Source organism: Lissotriton vulgaris, chromosome 6 (assembly GCF_964263255.1).
Source record: "Lissotriton vulgaris chromosome 6, aLisVul1.2, whole genome shotgun sequence".
NCBI classification, from domain to species: Eukaryota; Metazoa; Chordata; class Amphibia; order Caudata; family Salamandridae; genus Lissotriton; species Lissotriton vulgaris.
Genome location: NC_141694.1, coordinates 864,940,126 through 864,964,419, shown reverse-complemented (window position 1 = coordinate 864,964,419; position 24,294 = coordinate 864,940,126).

Here is a 24,294-nt window from a genome sequence, read left to right as displayed (position 1 = left end):
CAGTCAGGTCCACAAACGACACTCACTTAGTTTGAGAATAGTGAAGCTGCAGTAGGTGGAAATAAGCTTCAGACAGTGTTACAAGCGCTGCTCAGAACTCTTAACTATGGCACCCAACATCCAGAACTTATGCTATTTGAGAATGGCAGTGACATCGAAGCATCTCAGGGACCAAAACCATTAACGTACTTTCACGTATGAAAATCTTACTTGGGGAGGGGGCAGGAGCGAAGCGCCCCCTCCCAGTCAGCGCCACCACAGCGTATGTTGAAAATTTGAAGCCATCGTTCTACAAAGTCAACCAAACTTGGATTAAAAATCTAGAAAAATGTACAAACTGAAAACCAGTTTTGGTCTGCATAGCATCAGTAGCAACGCTTGAGTCAGCTTTGTGTCAAGCCGCAAATTTGATTCAACAAAGCACAGACATTGAAAAAGGCTCAAATTCAGAACTCTAAACTATGGCACCCAACATCCAGGAGCTTGCCATCCGGATCTTGGAGCCTTGTGCTGCTTTCGATCTATTCACACATCGGTCCACTACTGACATCATCTTATAAACCAACGTTATGTAAATAGTTTTTTAATAAAATGTTTTACCCTGTTTCTTTGCTGGTGTGTTGTCTATATTTTTAATATTTGCATAGGGTTTGTCGTTATTTTGTGCGGGATGGGTGATGGAGCCGAGCTGTCTTGCAGCCCTCATGGTGTGGAGCTCAGTTCATCTCACTATTTTCGTATTTCTCATGAAGGGTTGTTCCTAATATTTTTATTTTAGCGAGGTCAAAAAGAGATCCAATTAATGGCCTACTGATTTTGCTCGATTACTTTTATTTTTTTTACACGATTTTTCACTATCTGCAAAGACTAAACAGAGTATTGCGACTTTGTGCTTGTTTGTAAATAGAGAATGATCCAAAGAGAACCAATTCTAAAACAGTAAATGCTTGGACAACAATCAATCAAATGGAGAGACAAGCAGCCACGACGGATTACAACGGGGGTAAAGGCCTGCGTTAACTACCCTTCAGTATCTGCAAAGAGAGAGTACTACTAAGACAAAAGAGGGGAGGGGGGGGGGTGCAGCGTTCAAAGCACATCAGCGTGCATAAATACGAAAATGTTTTTATTTATCACGTACTTGACATTTTTAAGCTTTTCATATTTGCTATTAAAAAACCAATGAAATTCACAGAAAAAACCATAGGTTATAGTGGATATATAGTTAGGAATTTGCATTTACAAAACCTTGAAAATTCAATGAAAAAACCATTGGTTTTAGGCCATATATAGTTAGGGATTTGCATTTACAAAACATTATTTTACTCGCATAAAACCATTGAAATTCCATATATAGTTATAAGCGCTAACTATATATCGCGCACCCGCAATCCACTGCTGATGATGTCACATATTACATCATTCATGACATGGTTAGTGACATCACTGATGACATCACTGATGACATCTCAAATGACATCACTGATGACATCACTGAAAACATCTCATTTGACATGACTGATAACATCACTGATGATATCATTCATGTGATAATACGATGAATCTCTTCAGACTCTAATATAACCTTAGATACAATCAGTGTAAACAGACACTCACAGACTGTCACTCATCCATGGAGTTACTCACACACCTGGTCAGTCATGCAAAGAATCAATCACACCTCCATTTCCTCAAATATACAGTTATACAAACTTTACTTATTCAAACATATACTAACACATATTTACTCTCTTATACAATCCCTGATACAAGTTCACAATGATCCATACAGCCACTCACACAATCACTGGCTCTTATGCACAGTTATTTATATATGTCAACTCTCACATGTACTGTGTTTTACATATGTACTTACTTTGACATGTAGCACTGAGATATCCATTCACTCACCAATACACTCATGCACACAGTCAACCGCCCATACAGCTGTTTCCACATGCACTTTTGAAACCATACATCTAGTGAATCAACTGCTCACACATCTATGCACAGAGTCACACACCTCCCAGCTACCCACACACACACTCAGTATCCCATACAAATACTTGGGCAACCAATCAATAACCCATATAGTTACTCATATAGCTACTTATCAACACATGGAACAGTTTACAGAACAACAGACATAATGATGCACAAATTAAGACAGTTTAGTCATTAACCCATGCACTCAGTGAGACACATTTAATCACTCACTCATACAGTCAGTCATGCACCTACTAAATCCTTCATCCAGACACTTATATATCCACTCATTCTTCAATATGTAAGACATATTTTAACTTTACAGAAACATACAGTCACTGGATGTTGTCATCAGTGATGTCATCAGTGATGTCATTTGAGATGTCATCAGTGATGTCATCAGTGATGTCACTAACCATGTCATGAATGATGTAATATGTGACATCATCAGCAGTGGATTGCGGGTGCGCGATATATAGTTAGCGCTTATAACTATATATGGAATTTCAATGGTTTTATGCGAGTAAAATAATGTTTTGTAAATGCAAATCCCTAACTATATATGGCCTAAAACCAATGGTTTTTTCATTGAATATATATATATATATATATATATATATATATATATATATATATATGTATATATATATATGTAGGTAGGTAATATATATATATAGTTATAGTTAGGACCTAGTATCCATAGGAAATCCACAACATTCCATTTGGAAAAACTTTGGCGGCAGTGGATGAATCTTCGCAAAATTCTCCAAGAAAATGGCCTGCTCTGCTCTGCTTCTTCCCTGAAAGTCTGGGGGTGATTCGTCAAGTGGGGGCCGAGAAAAAAGGGGGGTCCCAAAACATGTTTTCCCCATGACATTTTCTGTAGGGACCTTTAGCCAGGGCTACAGCCCGAACGACTGAACGGAACTACACCAAATTTGGCAAAAAGGTAGAGTTTGGTTCGTAGATTGTGCTTTTTGTTAAATGGTGTAAATCGGTTCAGTAGTTCCTGAGAAAATCAAAAATAAAATCATAGTGATATCTAGAGACGAAGTACCGTATGCGTACAATACCGAGCACGAGCTGCATGCTGATTGGCTGTCAACTGTCTGTCAACACACCGAACCAGTAAGTGTTGGCAGCCATCTTGTGCCTCAGTAGAACCGAGTCACAAGAAACAGGGAAACAAAGGTGAACACGAAAAAAATGGGGCAGTGTAGAAACACCCTGACCCCCTAGGCCTGCTCAGGGGGTCCCACAAGGACCCCCAAGGCCCCAAAAATTGTATTTTTTTTTTTTAAATCACGGGATACGCATATGGTACGTGTACACTGCCGATCCCCCCAAAAAATTAAGGCACCACTCTGCAAACGCGCCCCCTAACATGTTTGCAGAGGGGGAACTAATTCCCCTTGAATACTGGGGGTCCTTGGGGGCCAAGTAGCCCACCAACAACCTCCAGTATGCGCCAGGGGGCTGCCTTGTAGAGACGTGTAAAGAGGACATGCCCCTTTTTACACCTCTCTGCAATGCAGCTCCCTGGCGCAAACTGGAGGTTCCTGGTAGGCTAGTTGGCCCCCAGGGACCCCCAGTATTCAAGGGGAATAAGTTCTCCCTCAGCAAATGCTCCATGGGGCTGCCTTGCAGAGACGTGTAAAGAGGCCACGCCCCTTTTTACACCTCTCTGAAAGGCAGCCCCCTGGCGCACACTGGAGGTTACTGACCCCCTAGGCCTGCTCAGGGGGTCCCACAAGGACCCCTAAGGCCCCAAAATGTTTTAATTTATTTTTAAATCCCGGGATACACACAGGGTCCCAAAAAAAACCATTAAGGCACCACTCTGCAAAATATTTCCCCTTGAATACTGGGGTACCCTGGGGGCCAAGTAGCCCACCAGGTACCTTCAGTATGCGCTAGGGGGCTGCCTTGTAGAGATGTGTAAAGAGGCCACACCCCTTTTTACACCTCTCTGCAATGCAGCCACCTGGTGCATACTGGAGGTTCCTGATGGGCTAGTTGGCCCCCATGGACCCCCAGTATTCAAGGGGAATTAGATCCTCCTCTGCAAATGCACCAGGGGGCTGCCTTGCAGAGACTTGTACAGAGGACATACCCCTTTTTACACCTCTCTGCAAGGCAGCCCCCTTACGCATAATGGAGGTTCCTGGTGGGCCAGTTGGCCTCCAGGGACCCTCAGCATTCAAGGGGAATTAGTTCTCCTTCTGCAAACGCGCCAGGGGGCGCGTTTTACGAGTGGTGCAATCTGTCACCTCAAGCCCTGCCCCATCCCTGCACCACTCTGCAAACGTGCCCCCTGGCGTGTTTGCAGAGGGGGAAGTAATTTGCCTTGAATACTGGGGGTCCCTGGGGGCCAACTAGCTCACCAGGTCCCTCCGGTAAGTGCCACAGAGCTGCTTTACAGAATGTTGTAAAAAGGGGCGCGGCCTCATTACACCTCTATTCAATGCAGCTCCCTGGTGCATACTGGAGGTTCCTGGTGGGCTTGTTGGCCCCCAGGGACCCCCAATATGCAAGGGGAATTAGTTCCCCCTCTGCAAACGTGCCAGGGGGCTGCCTTGCAGAGAGGTGTAAAAAGGGGCGGGGCTCATTACAACTCTCTGCAACGCAGCCCCTTGGCGCATACTGGAGGTTCCTGGTGGGCTAGTTGGCCCCCAGGGACCACCTGTAAGCAAGGGGCATTAGTTCCCCCTCTATAAACGCACCAGGGGGCTGCATTGCAGCGAGGTGTAGAAAGGGGGGTGGCCTCAGATCACCTCTCTGCAACGCAGCCCCCTGGCGCATACTGGAGGTTCCTGCTGGGCTAGTTGGCCCTCAGGGTCCACCAGTATGCAAGGGAAATTAGTTCCCCCTCTGCAAACGCACCAGGGGGCTGCCTTGCAGAGAGGTGTAAAAAGAGGCGTGCCTGATTACACCTCTGTGCAACGCAGCTCCTTGGCGCATACTGGAGGTTCCTGGTGAGCTAGTTGGCCACCAGGGACCCCCAGTATGCAAGGGGAATTAGTTCCCCCTCTGCAAACGTGCCAGGGGGCTTCGTTGCAGAGAGGTGTAATGAGGCCACGCCCCTTTTCACACCTCCCTGCAACGCAGCCCCCCGGCACATACTGGAGGTTCCTGGTGGGCTATTTGGCCTCCAGGGACCCCCAGTATGCAAGGGGACTTAATCCCCTAACTTAGAACGCGCTACGGGTCACTTTTGCACAGTGGTGAAGGTAGGGGGCGGTGCTTGAGGTGATATGTGTGCAAACATGGCCTGTGGTGCGTTTAAAGTTGGGTAATTAATTCCTCTTCAATCCAGAGGTCCCCTAGGGGGCAACTAGTCCAACACGTACCTCCATTAGGCGCCACGGAGCTGCGTTGCAGAGTGTTGTAAAAAGGGGGGGGGTGCCCTCTGAACACCTCTCTGCAACACAGCTCCCTGGCGCATACTGGAGGTACCTGGTGGGCTAGTTGGCTCACAGGGGACCTCAGGATTGAAAAGGAATTAATTCCCCAATCTAAAATGCGCCACAGGGCTGTTTACCCACATGTTACCTCAGGCCCCGCCCCCTTCCTTCACTATTGAGCACAGTATTCCTCTAAAATCAGCCGAACTACGAATTTCGATTTACTCACCTGTTATCTCGAGAGATGTCAGTGCTGTATCTTTGAGCCCAGTATGGACCCTGAAAAGTAAATCCAAGCGTACTTACCAGTAACTTGTATTTCCTTCCATAGGAATCTATTGTGTGGTTTTTCACCAGAAAAGTTTTTAAGTGTCTATTTTTGCAACGTACAAATATTCCTCTAAAAGCAGCCAAACTATGAATCCTGATTTACTCACCTGTTCTCAGGAGAGACCTCAGTGCTGCATCTTTGAGCCCAGTACTGATCCTGAAAAGTAATTCTAACCATACTTACAGTAACTTGAATTTCCTTCCATAGGAATCCATTGTTTGGTTTTCACCAGAAAAGTTTCTCTGTCTATTTTTACAAACTAAAAATATTCATAGAAAATCGCCTGTATGACTTAAACTCATTCTTTCAACTGTTTACAGGAGATGCACCAGTGCTGGAACCAGGATCCACCACTGAGTAAGAAAAAGTAATGATAACACTACTTACCTGCTAAGTGAATTTCCTCCCATAGGATAACATTGGTAATTCTATGTGAAAAACGTTCTTTGTCAACATTTAAAATACAATAATATTCTTGAAAAATCACTAATGTAACTAAAACACTTTTACTCAACCGTTTACAGGAGATGTCCAAGGACTGAATCTAGGATCCAATCCTGTGGTTAGAAAAGTAATCCATAAAGTAACTAATTGCATTTAGCTAGAAAAACACATTGAGGTCAATGTTGCATTGTGTTTTAAATTGTGTTGCCCATTGCAACAACTGTAACTACTGTACTTAAAAATCTATTGCCTATTTGCAAAGTATTTAAACTAAAGTCATTCAATCTGAGAAAGTATATTTTGTAATGTAGTGTATTATGTAATTACAATGTAATTTAGAAAATAAAATATTTAAAAATAAATAGTTTAAAAAATGTAGTAAATCAGTATAAAAAAAATATATAACAATGAATACATTTAAAAATGGTCATTTACAAAACCTTCGAAATTCACTGAAAAAAACAAAAGGTTTCAGGCCTGATATAGTTAGGAATTAGCATTTAAAAAACCTTTGAAATTCACTGAAAAAACTGTACGTTTTAGGGGTGTTATAGTTAGCTGGATATTTCACTCGTTCAAAACCATTGAAATTCCTCCGATATAGTTAGTTGTACTAACTATATCTCGCACTCCCGCAATCCACTGCTGATGATGTCACATATTACATCATTCATGACATGGTCAGTGACATCACTGTAAACGGTAAAGGCGTAATGGGGAAAGAGTCAGATGATGCACCCAAGTTGATACTCTTCATGGTGGCAGTGATTTTGATGGTGGTGACAGCAGTCCCTGGAGTCAGTGTTCGTTTGAAGTGGAGACTGTGACCAGGCCCATTATGTGCAAAAGTGACCAGGCCCAGTTGATGGTCAAAGTTGCTGCATATGGAGATAATATTGTTGCAGAAGAATTCTGAGAGCGTGCTTCAAAGGTCTTGTGAGTGTGTGATGTTGCTGGACCGGTAAGAGAAGCAGTGAAATGTTTGATGGTGGAAAAATAATTCTTTACTGCTGTTAAGGCTGGTGTCAATGTGATGTTCAAGAGCAGAGTGCCTGCTGTTCCACATCTGCAGATTGTATCGTCTTAGGGCTGTTACTCCGTATTGGTGCTTGCATCAGAAAATGGCCTATGAAAGCACTATCTCCTGTGTGCGGCGCACGCCCAATGGCCGACACCAGGGAGGGCCCCCTTTTATCCTCCAGTGCAAAGCACCCAAGCTTTCTTTTTTTTTTCTGGGGGGATGTGGAAGGTTTTCCGCATCCCCCCCAAATGTGTCTCCAGCCAATCTGGGACAGAAGCGTGCCGCAAGGCTCTCTGACATCACAGTTTTCCTTGAGCAAGCAGCAGGTAAGGCCACGCTCCACTCCGATTGGTAAAACAGGCTGATAAACAGCCTCCCCAGCTTTCAGGGTGGCCTCGTTTGAAAGGGGAGAGTCTACCCTTTCAAACAAGGCCTTACTGAAAGGGTTTCCTGGCCGTAGATCACGACAGCACGGCAATCCATGACCAGGAAACCCCACTTGAGACCAGGAATGTATTTGAGGGGGTTGGCCCTCATGGGAATGAGCCTGCCCTATCCTCATGGACATATTTTTTAAAAAAAATACTTTGGCTTTCCGTTGGGAGGGAAACACAGAAATAAAAAAAACATTTGTTTTTTTAAAACGGGGGTGAAATTGATAGGGGGACGGTCCTCCTGCTCAGTGGCTAAGCTTCTGTGGGGGCTAATTTTTTTTTGTAGACGTGAGCTTTCCGTGGGGCCATATATATAGATAAAGAGAGGGAGTCTCTCTTTTTCTCTGTAGACTAGATATGTATATATATATATATATATATATATATATATATATATATATATATATATATATATATATATATATATCCAGCTCATCAAGCCCCTGCAAGTTTCCAGGAGCACTCGCAGACGGGTGCGTGATGCGGTCACAGGACCCGCATAACATACAGCTCACGGTTTCCACCAGTTCTTGCCAAAGAAACCACGCACTCCGGGGGTCGTTTTCGATTAGTTTATTTTAAGTTCGCAACAGACGCGTTTCGGCGCTCCGCCTTCCTCAATGTTACCAATGTTTTCTTTGGCAAGAACTGGTGGAAACCGTGAGCTGTATATATATATATATATATATATATATATTACCTACTGGCGGTCGCCAGTAGGTATATATAGTTAGGATTTTTTCTCTATGGGATTTTTGAAAATTCTATGTCTATTAACTTTGGCGTTTGTGGACGGAATTGGCTGAAAGTTTCAGGAAAATTGAACATTTTGTTTCTGAGCAGCCCCTGAAAATTTGGGGGGGTTTCATCAAGGGGGGGCCGAGAAAAAAGGGGGGTCCCAAAACGCGTTTTTCCCATGTTAATTTCCATAGGGCGGTTGGCCTCACTTTTAGCTCGAACGGCTGAATGGATTTGCACGAAACTTGGCAAAATTGTAGGGACTGTTAGCCCGATGTGCCTTTGCTAGGTCTCAATATATGTGCTCCAGTGGATTTTGAGTAATTTAGGTTCAAAACAAGATATATATCTGGGCGGAGCCTAACCACACATCTGATCTGATTGGCTGTCAGCACTTCATCCAAGAAGTGTTGGCAGCCATCTTGGGACCAATATACATGATAGCACCTCATTAAAAAGCATTGCAGTTAATAGAGGGTTTTAGGACTTTAGTTACATTATAAATCATTTGTTGATGGTACCATACTCGTTTTAGGAATTGTGGTGGGTTCTAAGGTGATTTTACCATGTGAAAAAACCTTCTGCTGTGATATCATGAATATTGTTTGAAAGAAAACTAATATCTCATGATTTTCCCACAGTGGTTTGGAAGGGGATCTATAAGCTAAACTGAAAGCATATTTTCTGTAAATTCACATTATCTTTCTCAGTCATGTGAAAATGAAGTCTGACATTCTCAGTAAAACATGTACATCCAACAAGGACAGAGACTGTCAGTTGATTCCTTTGTGTTCTACTGCAGCCTCCTAGAGTGTTCTAAAGAACAACTAGAGCGCTAACAGTCCTACTTATTACAAAGGTATGGCACACCTGAAGCCATCTTCATTGGAATAAAGTGGTAACTCTTAAAACATTTAATTTAAAAAGAAACAACATGAGGGGGTATATTTTGCCATAGAAAGTATGATTAGTGCTGCAGAATGAAAAATTAGGGCACATTTTGAGTGACTTCTCAAATCCTTTTCTATTTCATTAAAACATTCTGACATGCAGTCTCCCAAAATGGCCACCAGAGACAAAAGAGCCCAAATGTAGCCCAAATATCACCCAGATGTAGCCCAAGTATAGCCCAATGACAGAATGTCCCAGAGTGTTCTAAAGAACAACTAGAGCGCTAACAGTCCTACTTATTACAAAGGTATGGCACACCTGAAGCCATCTTGATTGGAATAAAGTGGTAACTCTTAAAACATTTAATTTAAAAAGAAACAACATGAGGGGGTATATTTTGCCATAGAAAGTATGATTAGTGCTGCAGAATGAAAAATTAGGGCACATTTTGAGTGACTTCTCAAATCCTTTTCTATTTCATTAAAACATTCTGACATGCAGTCTCCCAAAATGGCCACCAGAGACAAAAGAGCCCAAATGTAGCCCAAATATCACCCAGATGTAGCCCAAGTATAGCCCAATGACAGAATGTCCCAGAGTGTTCTAAAGAACAACTAGAGCGCTAACAGTCCTACTTATTACAAAGGTATAGCACACCTGGAGCCATCGTGATGGGAATAAAGTGGTAACTCTTAAGACATTTAATTTAAAAAGGAACAAAATGAGGGGGTATATTATGCAATAGAAGGTATTATTAGTGCTGCAGAAAGAAAAATTAGGGCACATTTTGAGTGACTTTTCAAATCCTCTTCTATTTCATTAAAAATTCTGACATGCAGTCTCCCAAAATGGCCACCAGAGACAAAAGAGCCCAAATGTAGCCCAAATATCACCCAGATGTAGCCCAAGTATAGCCCAATGACAGAATGTCCCAGAGTGTTCTAAAGAACAACTAGAGCGCTAACAGTCCTACTTATTACAAAGGTATGGCACACCTGAAGCCATCTTGATTGGAATAAAGTGGTAACTCTTAAAACATTTAATTTAAAAAGGAACAAAATGAGGGGGTATATTTTGCCATATGAATTATGATTAGTGCTGCAAAAAGAAAAATTAGGGCACATTTTGAGTGACTTCTCAAACCCTCTTCAATTTCATTAAAAAATTCTGACATAGTCTCCCAAGATGGCCACCAGAGACAAAAGAGCCTAAATGTAGCCCAAATATCATTCAGATGTACCCCAAGTATAGCCCAATGACAGAATGTCCCAGAGTGTTCTAAAGAACAACTAGAGCGCTAACGGTCTTACTTATGACAAAAGTATGGCACACCAGAAGCCATCTTGATTGGAATGAAGTGGTAAGTCTGAAAACACTCAATTTAAAAAGGAACAACATGAGGGGGTTAATTTTGCCATAGAAAGTATGATTAGTGCTTCAGAAAGAAAAATTAGGGATCATTTTGAGTGACTTCTCAAATCCTCTTCTATTTCATTAAAAAATCTGACATGCAGACTGAAACATGCACTTTGAATACCAGCAGCAGACGTCCCTGGTGAGCAGTAGCTTTACTACAGTGATCTAATGTGCAACTAGAGTGCTAACATTCAGAATTTATGGCAAATGTGTGACACATCTGAATGCCTTCTTGATGGAACCAAAGTAAACAAGCATTGAAAATGCAATAGATCTCGCCCTCGTTTAAGTTAAAGCCATTCTGTTTGTAATGAGGTGGCTTTTTAGCTTTGCTTTTATTAGTGTTTTTTCAACTTTCATGTAAATAACGCACCGTTTTCACCAAATCGACTTTGCCCAAGCACACCCTTCCCTTCGGCCAACAAATCCCAAAAATTCGGCACACCTGCCGATCCACTCTCCCTACAGCTCACCAAAGCCCCGTCCCTCTAGCGCAACTGGAACACCCCAAATTCACCTTCTCCATGCGCACCAAAAACTCCCATTGAATAACATGGCAATTCGCTACTCCGCACAAAAATTGCTCTTTAAAGCACTTCCACTGCTCCGATCCGCTTCAAACTTGGCTGGACACTAGTTCCAGCGATTCCCTAACATCTCTCCAAAAATCAGCCCAATCCATCCACTGGAACGGGGACGAATTTCAACCCGAATACGCGCCCCCCGCAAAGACAAAAAAAGCCATAAAACGGCCAAATCTCGACCAAAAACCGCCAAAATCCCTCAAAACCTTGCCAACACCAATACGCATGAAACTGAACCGGCCCCTCAGCCCTAGGCTCCGGGAACCCTACTTAATTGACCCAAAAGCCCTAAAAAAGCAACATAATACACACGAAAACGCCCTAACAACCCTAAAATGCATATAAGTATATGTATGCATGCATTTATGTTTGTATTTATATAGATATACAGATGATATATGTTTATATATGTATGTATATATATATATTCACTGAAAAAACCATAGGCTATAGACCATATATAGTTAGGAATTAGCATTTACAAAACCTTGAAAATTCACTGAAAAAACCATAGGTTATAGACCATATATAGTTAGGAATTAGCATTTACAAAACCTTGAAAATTCACTGAAAAAACCATAGGTTATAGACCATATATAGTTAGGAATTCGCATTTACAAAACCTTATTTTACTCACACAAAACCATTGAAATTCCATATATAGTTAGTTGCACTAACTATATATCGCGCACCCGCAATCCACTGCTGATGATGTCACATATTACATCATTCATGACATGGTCAGTGACATCACTGATGACATCACTGATGACATCTCAAATGACATCACTGATGACATCACTGATGACAACATCCAGTGACTGTATGTTTCTGTAAAGTTAAAATATGTCTTACATATTGAAGAATGAGTGGATGTATAAGTGTCTGGATGATGGATTTAGTAGGTGCATGACTGACTGTATGAGTGAGTGATTAAATGTGTCTCACTGAGTGCATGGGTTAGTGACTAAACTGTCTTAATTTGTTGTACTGTAAACTGTTGCATGTGTTGATAAGTAGCTATATGAGTAACTATATGGGTTATTGATTGGTTGCCCAAGTATTTGTATGGGAGACTGAGTGTGTGTGTGGGTGGCTGGGAGGTGTATGACTCTGTGCATAGATGTGTGAGCAGTTGATTCACTAGATGTATGGTTTCAAAAGTGCATGTGGAAACAGCTGTATGGGCGGTTGACTGTGTGCATGAGTGTATTGGTGAGTGAATGGATATCTCAGTGCTACATGTCAAAGTAAGTACATATGTAAAACACAGTACATGTGAGAGTTGACATATATAAATAACTGTGCATAAGAGCCAGTGAATGTGTGAGTGGCTGTATGGATCATTGTGAACTTGTATCAGGGATTGTATAAGAGAGTAAATATGTGTTAGTATATGTTTGAATAAGTAAAGTTTGTATAACTGTATAGTTGAGGAAATGGAGGTGTGATTGATTCTTTGCATGACTGACTAGGTGTGTGAGTAACTCCATGGATGAGTGACAGTCTGTGAGTGTCTGTTTACACTGATTGTATCTAAGGTTATATTAGAGTCTGAAGAGGTTCATCGTATTATCACATGAATGATATCATCAGTGATGTGATCAGTAATGTCAAATGAGATGTCATCAGTGATGTCATCAGTGATGTCATTTGAGATGTCATCAGTGATTTCATTTGAGATGTCATCAGTGATGTCATCAGTGATGTCACTGACCATGTCATGAATGATGTAATATGTGACATCATCAGCAGTGGATTGCGGGTGCGCGATATATAGTTAGTGCAACTAACTATATATGGAATTTCAATGGTTTTGTGTGAGTAAAATAGGGTTTTGTAAATGCGAATTCCTAACTATATATGGTCTATAACCTATGGTTTTTTCAGTGAATATATATATATATATATATGTATGTATAGATATACTTCAAAACAGCAACTTTATCATCCGAAAGAAGTCAGCTCGATCCCAAATTCGTTAGCGTGAAGTTTTTATTCAACACACAGGGTGTTTTTTGGCATCCTGTGTGTTGAATAAAAACTTCACGCTAACGAATTTGGGCTCGAGCTGACTTCTTTCGGATGGTAAAGTTGCTGTTTTGAAATATTAGAGGGTCGCCTCCTCGCTCGAGCCTGCCGCCGCAAGACGGCAGGGGGACTGGTGAACTTTGTTGGATTCATGTATAGATATACATATAACATATGTATATCTTTACCTATATGTAGAGAGAACATTTCTTTGTAATTATACACAGACTGTGTAATTAGAGCCCCGTGGACTTGTAACGAGCCCAGCATGCTTTTGTCTTTTGTGTTTCTTCTTGAACGCATTAGAAAGCACAGTTTAATCAATTTTTGCTCAATGTGCCTTTATTATAGGTTTAACCGGGTGGACTCTGTTCTTGTGAGTTACGAGGAAATGAGGTGAGAGCAAATAAGCACCAAAAATATTTGCAGTACAACCTGCATTCTAAGCAGTTTTAATTTTTGCAGCTTTTATTATCTGATTCACTTTCAGGAAGGCAGCATGTTTTGAGAGTATTGGCGCCATAACTTTGATTTCATGAAAGCACCTCGGCATGTCATTACAACTTGTTTATATCTCAGGCAGATGAGACACATTTATATATTTTTTCTGTGCACATGTCATGAATTTGATTATGTTCAATTGTAGGCATTGCATGCCCATGGTGCAGGATGCAGTTATTTATATTGCTTTCAGTTAATTTCTTGCACTTTGCACTGTATGTATACAGACTAGTATGTTTTACCCGCTATATTTCCATTCACACAGTCCATTTTCTATGTCATTTCATGCTGGAAGGAGGGCTATATATTCTTGAAATTCGATGGTGCCAATTAAATTGACAAAGCCTGCCATGCAGGCAAAACGAACCTCTCTTTCAATGCGGAGTCGAGGGAGACCTGACAAATAATAAAGAAGCCTTATCCATACATACCTTGAGTATGTGCTTCTTCGTTGGAGCAGGATTGTTTTCCTTGATATATATATGCGCCCCACCCCATGTCACAAGGGGCCACGAGTCTTGGAGACTCCTGAGACCCATGTGGACCAGCTGCAGGGGATTGATGGCTCACCCGTACTTCGGGGCCCATCCAGGGTACCTAATACAGTTTAATTATCGTGGCGGACACGCACTGCATGGCCCATGAGCCTTTGCGGGTATTCACCTAAAAGCAGCTCATTTGAGGGCGGTTAAAAACAAGGTGGGCGTGTCCAATCCACAAATCTCCTGTCGAGCCTCTGATGAGGGCATTAGCCCAGAAACGCGTCAGGCTTCATTAAGCGACACCAGGACTGTAATTACAGCAGGACAGAGTGCAGCTTTTACCCTTACAATTGCTATGAGGAATATGCTCGTAACAAGCTGCTGGAGTGTGCTGCCTTGCCTGCGGGCAACATTGGAGGTTTGAAAATGCACACGGCGGCCCGGCCGTAAAGGCTCGCATCACCCCATGTCACAAGGGGCCACGAGTCTCGGAGACTCCCGAGACCCATGTGGACCAGCAGCAGCGGATTGATGGCTCACCCGCACTTCGGGGCCCATCCAGGGTACCTAATACAGTTTAATTTTCGTGGCGGACACGCACTGCATGGCCCATAAGCCTTTGCGGTTATTCACCTGAAAGCAGCCCATTTGAGGGCAGTTAAAAACAAGGTGGGCGTGTCCACTCCACGAATCTCCTGTCGAGCCTCTGATGAGGGCATTAGCCCAGAAACGTGTCAGGCTTCATTATGCAACACAATAACTGTAATTACAGAAGGACAGAGTGCAGCTTTTACCCTTACAATTGCTACCAGGAATATGCTTGTGACAAGCTGCTGGAGTGTGCTGCCTTGCCTGCGGGCAACTATGGAGCTTTGAAAATGTACATGGTGGCCCGGCCGTGAAGGCACGCACAACCCCATGTCACAAGGGGCCACGAGTCTCGAAGACTCCCAAGACCCATGTGGACCAGCAGCAGGGGATTGATGGCTCACCCATACTTCTGGGCCCATCAAGGGTACCTAATACAGTTTAATTATTGTGCCGGACACACACTGCATGGTCCATAAGCCTTTGCCGTTATTCACCTGAAAGCAGCCCATTTGAGGGCGGTTAAAAAGAAGGTGGGCGTGTCCACTCTACGAATCTCCTTTCTAGCGTCTGATGAGGGCATTAGCCCAGAAACACGTCAGGCTTCATTATGCGACAGGAGGACTGTAATTACAGAAGGACAGAGTGCAGCTTTTACCCTTACAATTGCTACGAGGAATATGCTTGTGACAAGCTTCTGGAGTGTGCTGCCTTGCCTGCGGGCAACTATGGAACTTTGAAAATGTACATGGCTGCCCGGCCGTGAAGGAGCGCACCACCCCATGTCACGAGTGGCCACGAGTCTCGAAGACTCCCGAGACCCATGTGGACCAGCAGCAGGGGATTGATGGCTCACCCGCACTTCGGGGCCCATCCAGGGTACCTAATACAGTTTAATTATTGTGGCGGACACGCATTGCATGGCCCATAAGCTTTTGCGGTTATTCACCTGAAAGCAGCCCATATGAGGGCGGTTAAAAACAAGGTTGGCGTTTCCACTCCACGAATCTCCTTTTGAGCGTCTGATGGAGGCATTAGCCCAGAAACGCGTCATACTTCATTATGCGAGACGAGGACTGTAATTACAGAAGGACGGAGTGCAGCTTTTCCCCTTACAATTGCTAAGAGGAATATGCTCGTGACAAGCTGCTGGAGTGTGCTGCCTTGCCTGCGGGCAACTTTGGAGCTTTGAAAATGTACACGGCGGCCCGGCCGTGAAGGCGAGCACCACCCCATGTCACAAGGGGCCACGAGTCTCGGAGACTCCCGAGACCCATGTGGACCAGCAGCAGGGGATTGATGGCTCACCCACACTTCGGGGCCCATCCAGGGTACCTAATACAGTTTAATTATTGTGGCGGACACGCACTGCATGGCCCATAAGCCTTTGCGGTTATTCACCTGAAAGTAGCCCATTTGAAGGCGGTTAAAAAGAAGGTGGGCGTGTCCACTCCAAGAATCTCCTGTCGAGCCTATGATGAGGGCATTAGCCCAGAAACGCGTCAGGCTTCATTATGCGACACGTGGACTGTAATTACAGAAGGACGGAGTGCAGCTTTTACCCTTACAATTGCTAAGAGGAATATGCTCTTGACAAGCTGTTGGAGTATGCTGCCTTGCCTGCGGGCAACTTTGGAGCTTTGAAAATGTATAGGGTGGCCCAGCTGTGAAGGCGCTCACCACCCCATGTCACAAGGGGCCACGTGTCTCATAGACTCCCGAGACCCATGTGGACCAGCAGCAGGGGATTGATGGCTCACCCACACTTCGGGGCCCATCCAGGGTACCTAATATAGTTTAATTATTGTGGCGGACACGCACTGTATGGCCCTAAGCCTTTGCAGTTATTCACCTAAAAGCAGCCCATTTGAGGGCCTGTTAAAAACAAGGGGGGCGTGTCCACTTCACGAATCTCTTGTCGAGGCTCTGAAGAGGGCATTAGCCCAGAAACGCGTCAAGCTTCATTATGCGACACGAGGACTGTAATTACATAAGGACGGAGTGCAGCTTTTACCCTTACAATTGCTACGAGGAATATGCTCGGGACAAGCTGCTGGATTGTGCTGCCTTGCCTGCGGGTAACTTTGGAGCTTTGAAAAAAAACCAAATATATATATATATATATATACACACACGCTGGGATGGCGTGCTTCAGCCACTTGTGACGGCGGGCTCACGACGGGGTTCACCAGCCCCTCAATATGCACACACTCCTGGTTTAAATTCTTCCTTGTTCCTTGGTGAAAAAACCAGAGTCGGAGCCCAAATGTTGTACGGTGCTTTCAGATTTAATCAGCAGAACAAAACACCCAACGCGTTTCGAGAGCAGCCGATCTCTTGCTCACGGGTGGAGCTTACCAGTACCATCCTTCATTTAAAGTGACATACTTTGTTTTGAAATACACCACGTGATCATAGACACAGAGAAAACATTGAGTTAATGCAGTGTCCCCAATAGTTTAGAACGTTTCCTGTAAACATTCATATCAAATCATTATCCAGGAAAGGAAAACTTACAGTGAAAGTCACATTTTATGTGGCAGCCGTATTTTCAAGGCAACAAATAACCTCAAGGTATATAAAGTGTTCAACAAAAGTTCATATTGTAGCCATGTGACATTTCACAATGCCATCCTGCTCGGGATAATTGTTCCCCGGCAACAGTTGCTATATTTGTGTTGAGGCACACAAACAGTGAGCATATATATAGTCCTTGGTTAACAATACCGCCCCAGTGGGCTTATACCGACAAAGATGTAAAAGATGTCATTCATGACATTCCCTCTTTGACCTTCAGGAAGGCTAAATCCTTAAAAGATGTATTGAGCACCACATTGTTAAAAGAGAATCACAGGACAAACACAATACAAGGATTTTATCCATGTCGAAGGTGCAAGGCTTGCAAATTCAGCAATAATTGCAAAACAATACAACTGTCTAAAGAACGCTGTGCACACAAGATCACTAAACATCTCAGCTGCACTACTGAATATGTTATCTATGCACTGGAATGTCCGTGCAATAAATTCTATATAGGGTGCACCACTAAACAGGCAAAGTTGAGAATTTTGGAACATCAGAGAGCCGTCAGGAATGTAAATCAACAATACCCCGTAGCTAGGCATTTTGCCGAGGAGCACAATAAGAATCCCAACTTGATGAAATTCTGTGTCCTGGACAGCGTAGAGAGCAATGAGAGGGGAGGTAACAGGTGGTTGGAGTTGAGAAAATTGGAATCTAAGTACATTATAATGTACAACACAATGCAGCCTGTAGGACACAATTTGGGGGAAGAGCTAGCAATTCACCTCCAGAACTGAAATGAGTTATACTTGGTGTATTGAAATAGCTGCTGCTTCTTGGGTAACTGAATTCTGGTATTTTAATCATGTTTTTAATGGTACACTGATCTGTACAGAAATAACGGTTATATACAGCAATGTCCTCTTCTCTTTCTTTGCAGGAATTGGAACACTATTATGATTTCGCCCACTTGGGCTGAATTTGGGAAGTTACTGTAATGGCGGAATTGAGCCATACGGTATAAGCCCACTGGGGCGGTATTGTTAACCAAGGACTATATATGCTCACTGTTTGTGTGCCTCAACACAAATATAGCAACTGTTGCCGGGGAACAATTATCCCGAGCAGGATGGCATTGTGAAATGTCACATGGCTCCAATATGAACTTTTGTTGAACACTTTATATACCTTGAGGTTATTTGTTGCCTTGAAAATACGGCTGCCAAATGAGATGTGACTTTCACTGTAAATTTTCCTTTCCTGGATAATGATTTGATATGAATGTTTACAGGAAACGTTCTAAACTATTGGGGACACTGCATTAACTCAATGTTTTCTCTGTGTCTATGATCACGTGGTGTAATTCAAAACAAAGTATGTCACTTTAAATGAAGGATGGTACTGGTAAGCTCCACCCATGAGCAAGAGATCGGCTGATATCGAAACGCGTTGGGTGTTTTGTTCTGCTGATTAAATCTGAAAGCACCGTACAACATTTGGGCTCCGACTCTGGTTTTTTCGCCAAGGAAGGATTTAAACCAGGAGTGTGTGCATATATATATATATATATATATATATATATATATATATATATATATATATATATATATATATATATATATATATATATATATATATATATATATATATATATGTGAGAAAGGGCTCCCAGCTAACGTCCTAGCAGGAACCACACAAAGAGACTCGCACTCCAGGGTCTGTGTTTTCAAATGTCTTTAATGGCGACGCGTTTCGACCAAACGGTCTTCTTCCAAAGCCAACCACAAATAAACAAAACCACCATTTTATGTAAAAAGTGTTCCACACAATAACGGAAACTGAGGTAGGACTGCTACATTACTCCAAACTACATTGTGAATGAACTACCAGAAAGGTGGAAGACAGACTGTGCAAAAACGGTCTCAAAGAAAATTAAAATCAAATTTAAGGATGAAAATTTGTTAAACATGTATAAAGGGTACAAAATGAATAGTATATAATAGATCACGATACTATTAATGGTAGCATTACATCATATTGTATATTTGAAAATATGAGCTCCTTATATACAAAAAAACAGTTCATTTTCCACTGTATTTTACCAACATGTCCTTTCAAATTATTTGCTCAACATTTTTTAGACAGCTTAAAAGTATCTCAGTTTACTATTAAATGCACAACAATGTCGAATTTATGTCATCACGGCCAAGTGGCCGAATTCACAACCACGTTGAAGGTTAACACATCACGGCCAAGTGGCCAAATCATAATATCGGAAATAATCCAGGATGGTAGTCTTGGTAGCTAATAAGGATTAGAGCAGTCAAACCTTCTCTACCTCTAAGATAGGATGGGGAAATACCCCATTGTATATAACGGGAGTTTCCAACGTTATATAGGAGTCATTTCAAACAAACTAAAAAAGTAAACAAAATTAAAGGGTGAGGTACTGAAATACTTCTTTCAGCCCTGTGAGCTAAAAAGTGAACCCTTGTGTTGTCTGAAGAACTTGCCTAGCCAGGCTTGTTGAGGACAAGCACAATGGTGTGATAGTGAAAAAAATATATAAAATCAATGGTATTTGCATAGGTACCCTCATTCGGACAGGGAACATTTCATTATACATGATCAATTGTACCATAGTACAAAAACAGACATTTGAGACGGATTGGGCCAAGTATGGTAACTCAGATCCCATTTGGAGTATAGGGGTACTGATGTAATTAACCCACCTGTGTCAGAGAGAGCCCTCTCTGAACAGGTTAGTGAGGGAAGGAGGGGACAGACACAGACACCAACGATGAGGGATCTGGGTAACAGAGGGAGTAAGGACACAGTTTGAACTGGTGCAGAGTGAAGGCAGATCTTTCGGCTCAACATAGGGTCTTAGCCAATGTGCACATACAGTTCTTCATCTTCGTTCAGGCCAAAGGGGTTCATCGAATCCAGGCAGATGATATAGCGGGATTCCAGGACACGTAGTTGTTCAAGACGGTTACCCCCTCTGGGGCTTGCTGGGACCCTGTCGATGCCAAAAAAGGAAAATTGGTTAACATCACTGTTGTGAACTCGAAACCAGTGTCTTGCAGTAGCAAAGGACATATCAACATTTCTGATAGCTCGCATGTGCTCGAGGATCCTCTTTTTTATAGGGAAGATGGTACTGCCTACATAGAGCTTTGAACATGTACACATAATTACATAGACACAATGATCAGTGTTACAGTTCATGAATTTGCCTATACTTTCAGTTTTACCCGTAGGGAGTAGATAGGACTTCACATTTCTACTGGTAGCACAGGCTTTACATTTGCCACATTTATAGAACCCTTTTTGTTCTTTGAGCCAGTGATTCTTTTTTATGGGGCCCTCAAAGTAACTCCTAACAAGCATGTCTTGTAGAGAACGTGCCTTTCTGTAGCTAACCTGCGGTCTCAACATTGTACGATGTTATCATCCTTACATTGCTAGACCCCGAATTATCGGGATGTTTGCTAACCTTCTTGGTTAGAAGTGATGCCCTGTTCCTTGTTTTCACTTTTTCTTTCGCTGTCATAAGTGTCTGGTTTGAGTAACCCCTGGCTCTGAACCTTTGAATCATGTTGACTTGTGCCTTTTCAAAGTTATCATTGGAGCTACAATTTCTTTTTGCCCTTAAGTTTTCACCATATGGGATGCTTTCTTTTAAACTGTTAGGGTGATGGCCTCTGGCATGTAAGATGCTATTTCCCGAAGTGGGTTTCCTGTAAAGGTCTGTTACGATTTCACCTCCAACTACCCTCACTGTAACATCTAAGAAGTCCATCTCCAAGGGATCTATCTTACTGGTGAATCTAAGATTCACATCATTTTTATTGTTGTCAATGAGGAATTTGTTTAGGTCAGATCTTGAACCATCCCAGATCAGAAAGATGTCGTCTATGTATCTGGGGTAAAACACAATATGACGAGTTGTATCAGCATTGTCTTCAGACCATAGAATCTGTTCCTCCCACCATCCCATTAACATACAGGCAAAACTAGGAGCAAAACAACTCCCCATAGCAGTCCCAACTTGTTGTTTATACCAGATATTATCAAACAGGAAGAAGTTGTTGGTAAGGCAAAATTCTAGCATCTCCAAAAGCATTTTCGTTTGGTTAAGGCAGTAAATCGACCGGTCCCTCATGTAATGTCTACAAGCATTCAGACCATCGCTGTGTTTAATGCACGTATACAATGAGACCACTATATATATTTTTTTTTTTGGGGGGGGGGGGGAGGGGAGGGTTTGTTTATACCAATTGCCCTTGAGCTTGCAGAGGTCACACAATGCAGTTCCTACCATCCGGTCTGAATACCTCGAGGCTGCTTACAATTCTTGTATCCATTTCATTTCTCCATTCCCGACGCGTTTCGAGGCAGAACGCCTCTTCCCCATGGGCTGCTACACAGGGACATTGAATGGCTCACCAGTGTTGTCTTCATGATTGCTTTATTGAAAACACCACCCACAGTGGGCGTGGCACACAACAAATGCCCGATGGCATGCTGGTAATTGTGGTCCAAACGCGAGCATTATATAAAAACCTTAAGTAGGCTCATTGTCTCTGTGTTGAAATTTAAAGCATATTTGGTCCTTTAGTAGGTTGGATTCCAGAACTGCAAGCTGATTATGCTGTGGAACTGCATGCTTCACGGAAAGAAAGGGTTTCTCTCCAAGCCTTTCCAAGTCACAGTTTGAAGGAAATGGTGCTTCTCTGCCACGGCCAAGGCTGCCGTGCGTTTAATGTTTATACCAATTGCCCTTGAGCTTGCAGAGGTCTCACAATGCAGTTCCTAACATCCGGTCTGAACACCTCGAGGCTGCTTACAATTCTTGCATCCATTTCATTTCTCCATTCCCGACGCGTTTCGAGGCAGAAGGTTTCTTCCCCAAGGGCTGCTACACAGGGACATTGAATGGCTCACCAGTTTTGTCTTCATGATTGCTTTATTGAAAACACCACCCACAGTGGGCGTGGCACACAACAAATGCCCGATGGCATGCTGGTAATTGTGGTCCCAAAGGTGAGCATTATATAAAAACCTTAAGTAGGCTCATTGTCTCTGTGTTGAAATTTAAAGCATATTTGGTCCTTTAGTTGGTTGGATTCCAGAACTGCAAGCTGATTATGCTGTGGAACTTCATGCTTCACGGAAAGAAAGGGTTTCTCTCCAAGCCTTTCCAAGTCACAGTTTGAAGGAAATGGTGCTCCTCTGCCACGGCCAAGACTGCCGTGCGTTTAATGTTTATACCAATTGCCATTGAGCTTGCAGAGGTCACACATTGCAGTTCCTACCATCCGGTCTGAACACCTCGAGGCTGCTTACAATTCTTGCATCCATTTCATTTCTCCATTCGACGCGTTTCGAGGCAGAACACCTCTTCCTCATGGGCTGCTACACAGGGACATTGAATGGCTCACCAGTGTTGTCTTCATGATTGCTTTCTTGAAAACACCACCCACAGTGGGCGTGGCACACAACAAATGCCCAATGGCATGCTGGTAATTGTGGTCCCAAAGGCGAGCATTATATAAAAACCTTAAGTAGGCTCATTGTCTCTGTGTTGAAATTGAAAGCATATTTGGTCCTTTAGTAGGTTGGATTCCAGAACTGCAAGCTGATTATGCTGTGGAACTGCATGCTTGACGGAAAGAAAGGGTTTCTCTCCAAGCGTTTCGAGGCAGAACGCATCTTCCTCATGGGCTGCTACACAGGGACATTGAATGGCTCACCAGTGTTGTCTTCATGATTGCTTTATTGAAAACACCACCCACAGTGGGCTTGGCACACAACAAATCCCCGATGGCATGCTGGTAATTGTGGTCCCAAAGGCAAGCATTATATAAAAACCTTAAGTAGGCTCATTGTCTCAGTGTTGAAATTTAAAGCATATTTGGTCCTTTAGTAGGTTGGATTCCAGAACTCCAAGCTGATTATGCTGTAGAACTGCATGCTTACTGGAAATAAAAGCGTCAGGTCAGTGGATTGTAACCGGGAGCAGCAACGAGTGATTTCCCATGTGAGAAAGCCGGATGGTTAATTAACTGCGAGTGTGCCCCTAAAAGCTCTTGGGCCTTTGGTGAACAATATATATATGTATATATATATATATATATATATATATATATATATATATATATATATATATATTACCTACTGGCGGTCGCCAATAGGTATATATAGTTAGGACCTAGTTACCATAGGAAATTCCGAACATTCTATTGGGAATAACTTTGGCGCCGATTGAGGGATCTGCCTGTGATTTTCCTTAAATTTGCTTCGCTGCGCTCCTTCCCTGAAATTTTCGGGGGGATTCGTCAAGCGGGGGGCCAGAAAAAAGGGGGTCCCAAAACGTGTTTTCCCCATGTTAATTTCCATAGGGGCCTTCTGACAAGGCTACAGCTCGAACGACTGAACGGAATTACACCAGATTTGCCAAAATGGTAGGGACTGGTATGCAGCAGTGCCTTTTGTATGTTTGGTGTAAATCCCTCCAGTAATTTTTGAGAAAATTGAATGTGAAACTGAGTCCAATGCAATTTCCCATAGGACCTTTAGACACGGCTACAGCCTGAACGGCTGAATGGAATTATACCAAACTTGGCAAAATGGTGGAGCCTGGTATGCAGAAGTGCCTTTTGTATATTTGGTGAAAATACCTCAGGTAGTTGTTGTGAAAATTCAATTTTTCCAAATTATATATCTATGGGCGAGACACCGTGAGTGCACTGTAAGCTTACTGTACTCTGTACTTTCCTGAGTACGAGCTGCATGCTGATTGGCTGCTACTGTCTGTGAATATTCCAAAACAGAAATTGTTGGCAGCCATCTTGTGCCTCAGTAGACTGAGGCACAGGAAAGCAGAAAAACAAACTTGTAGAACTCAAAAAGGG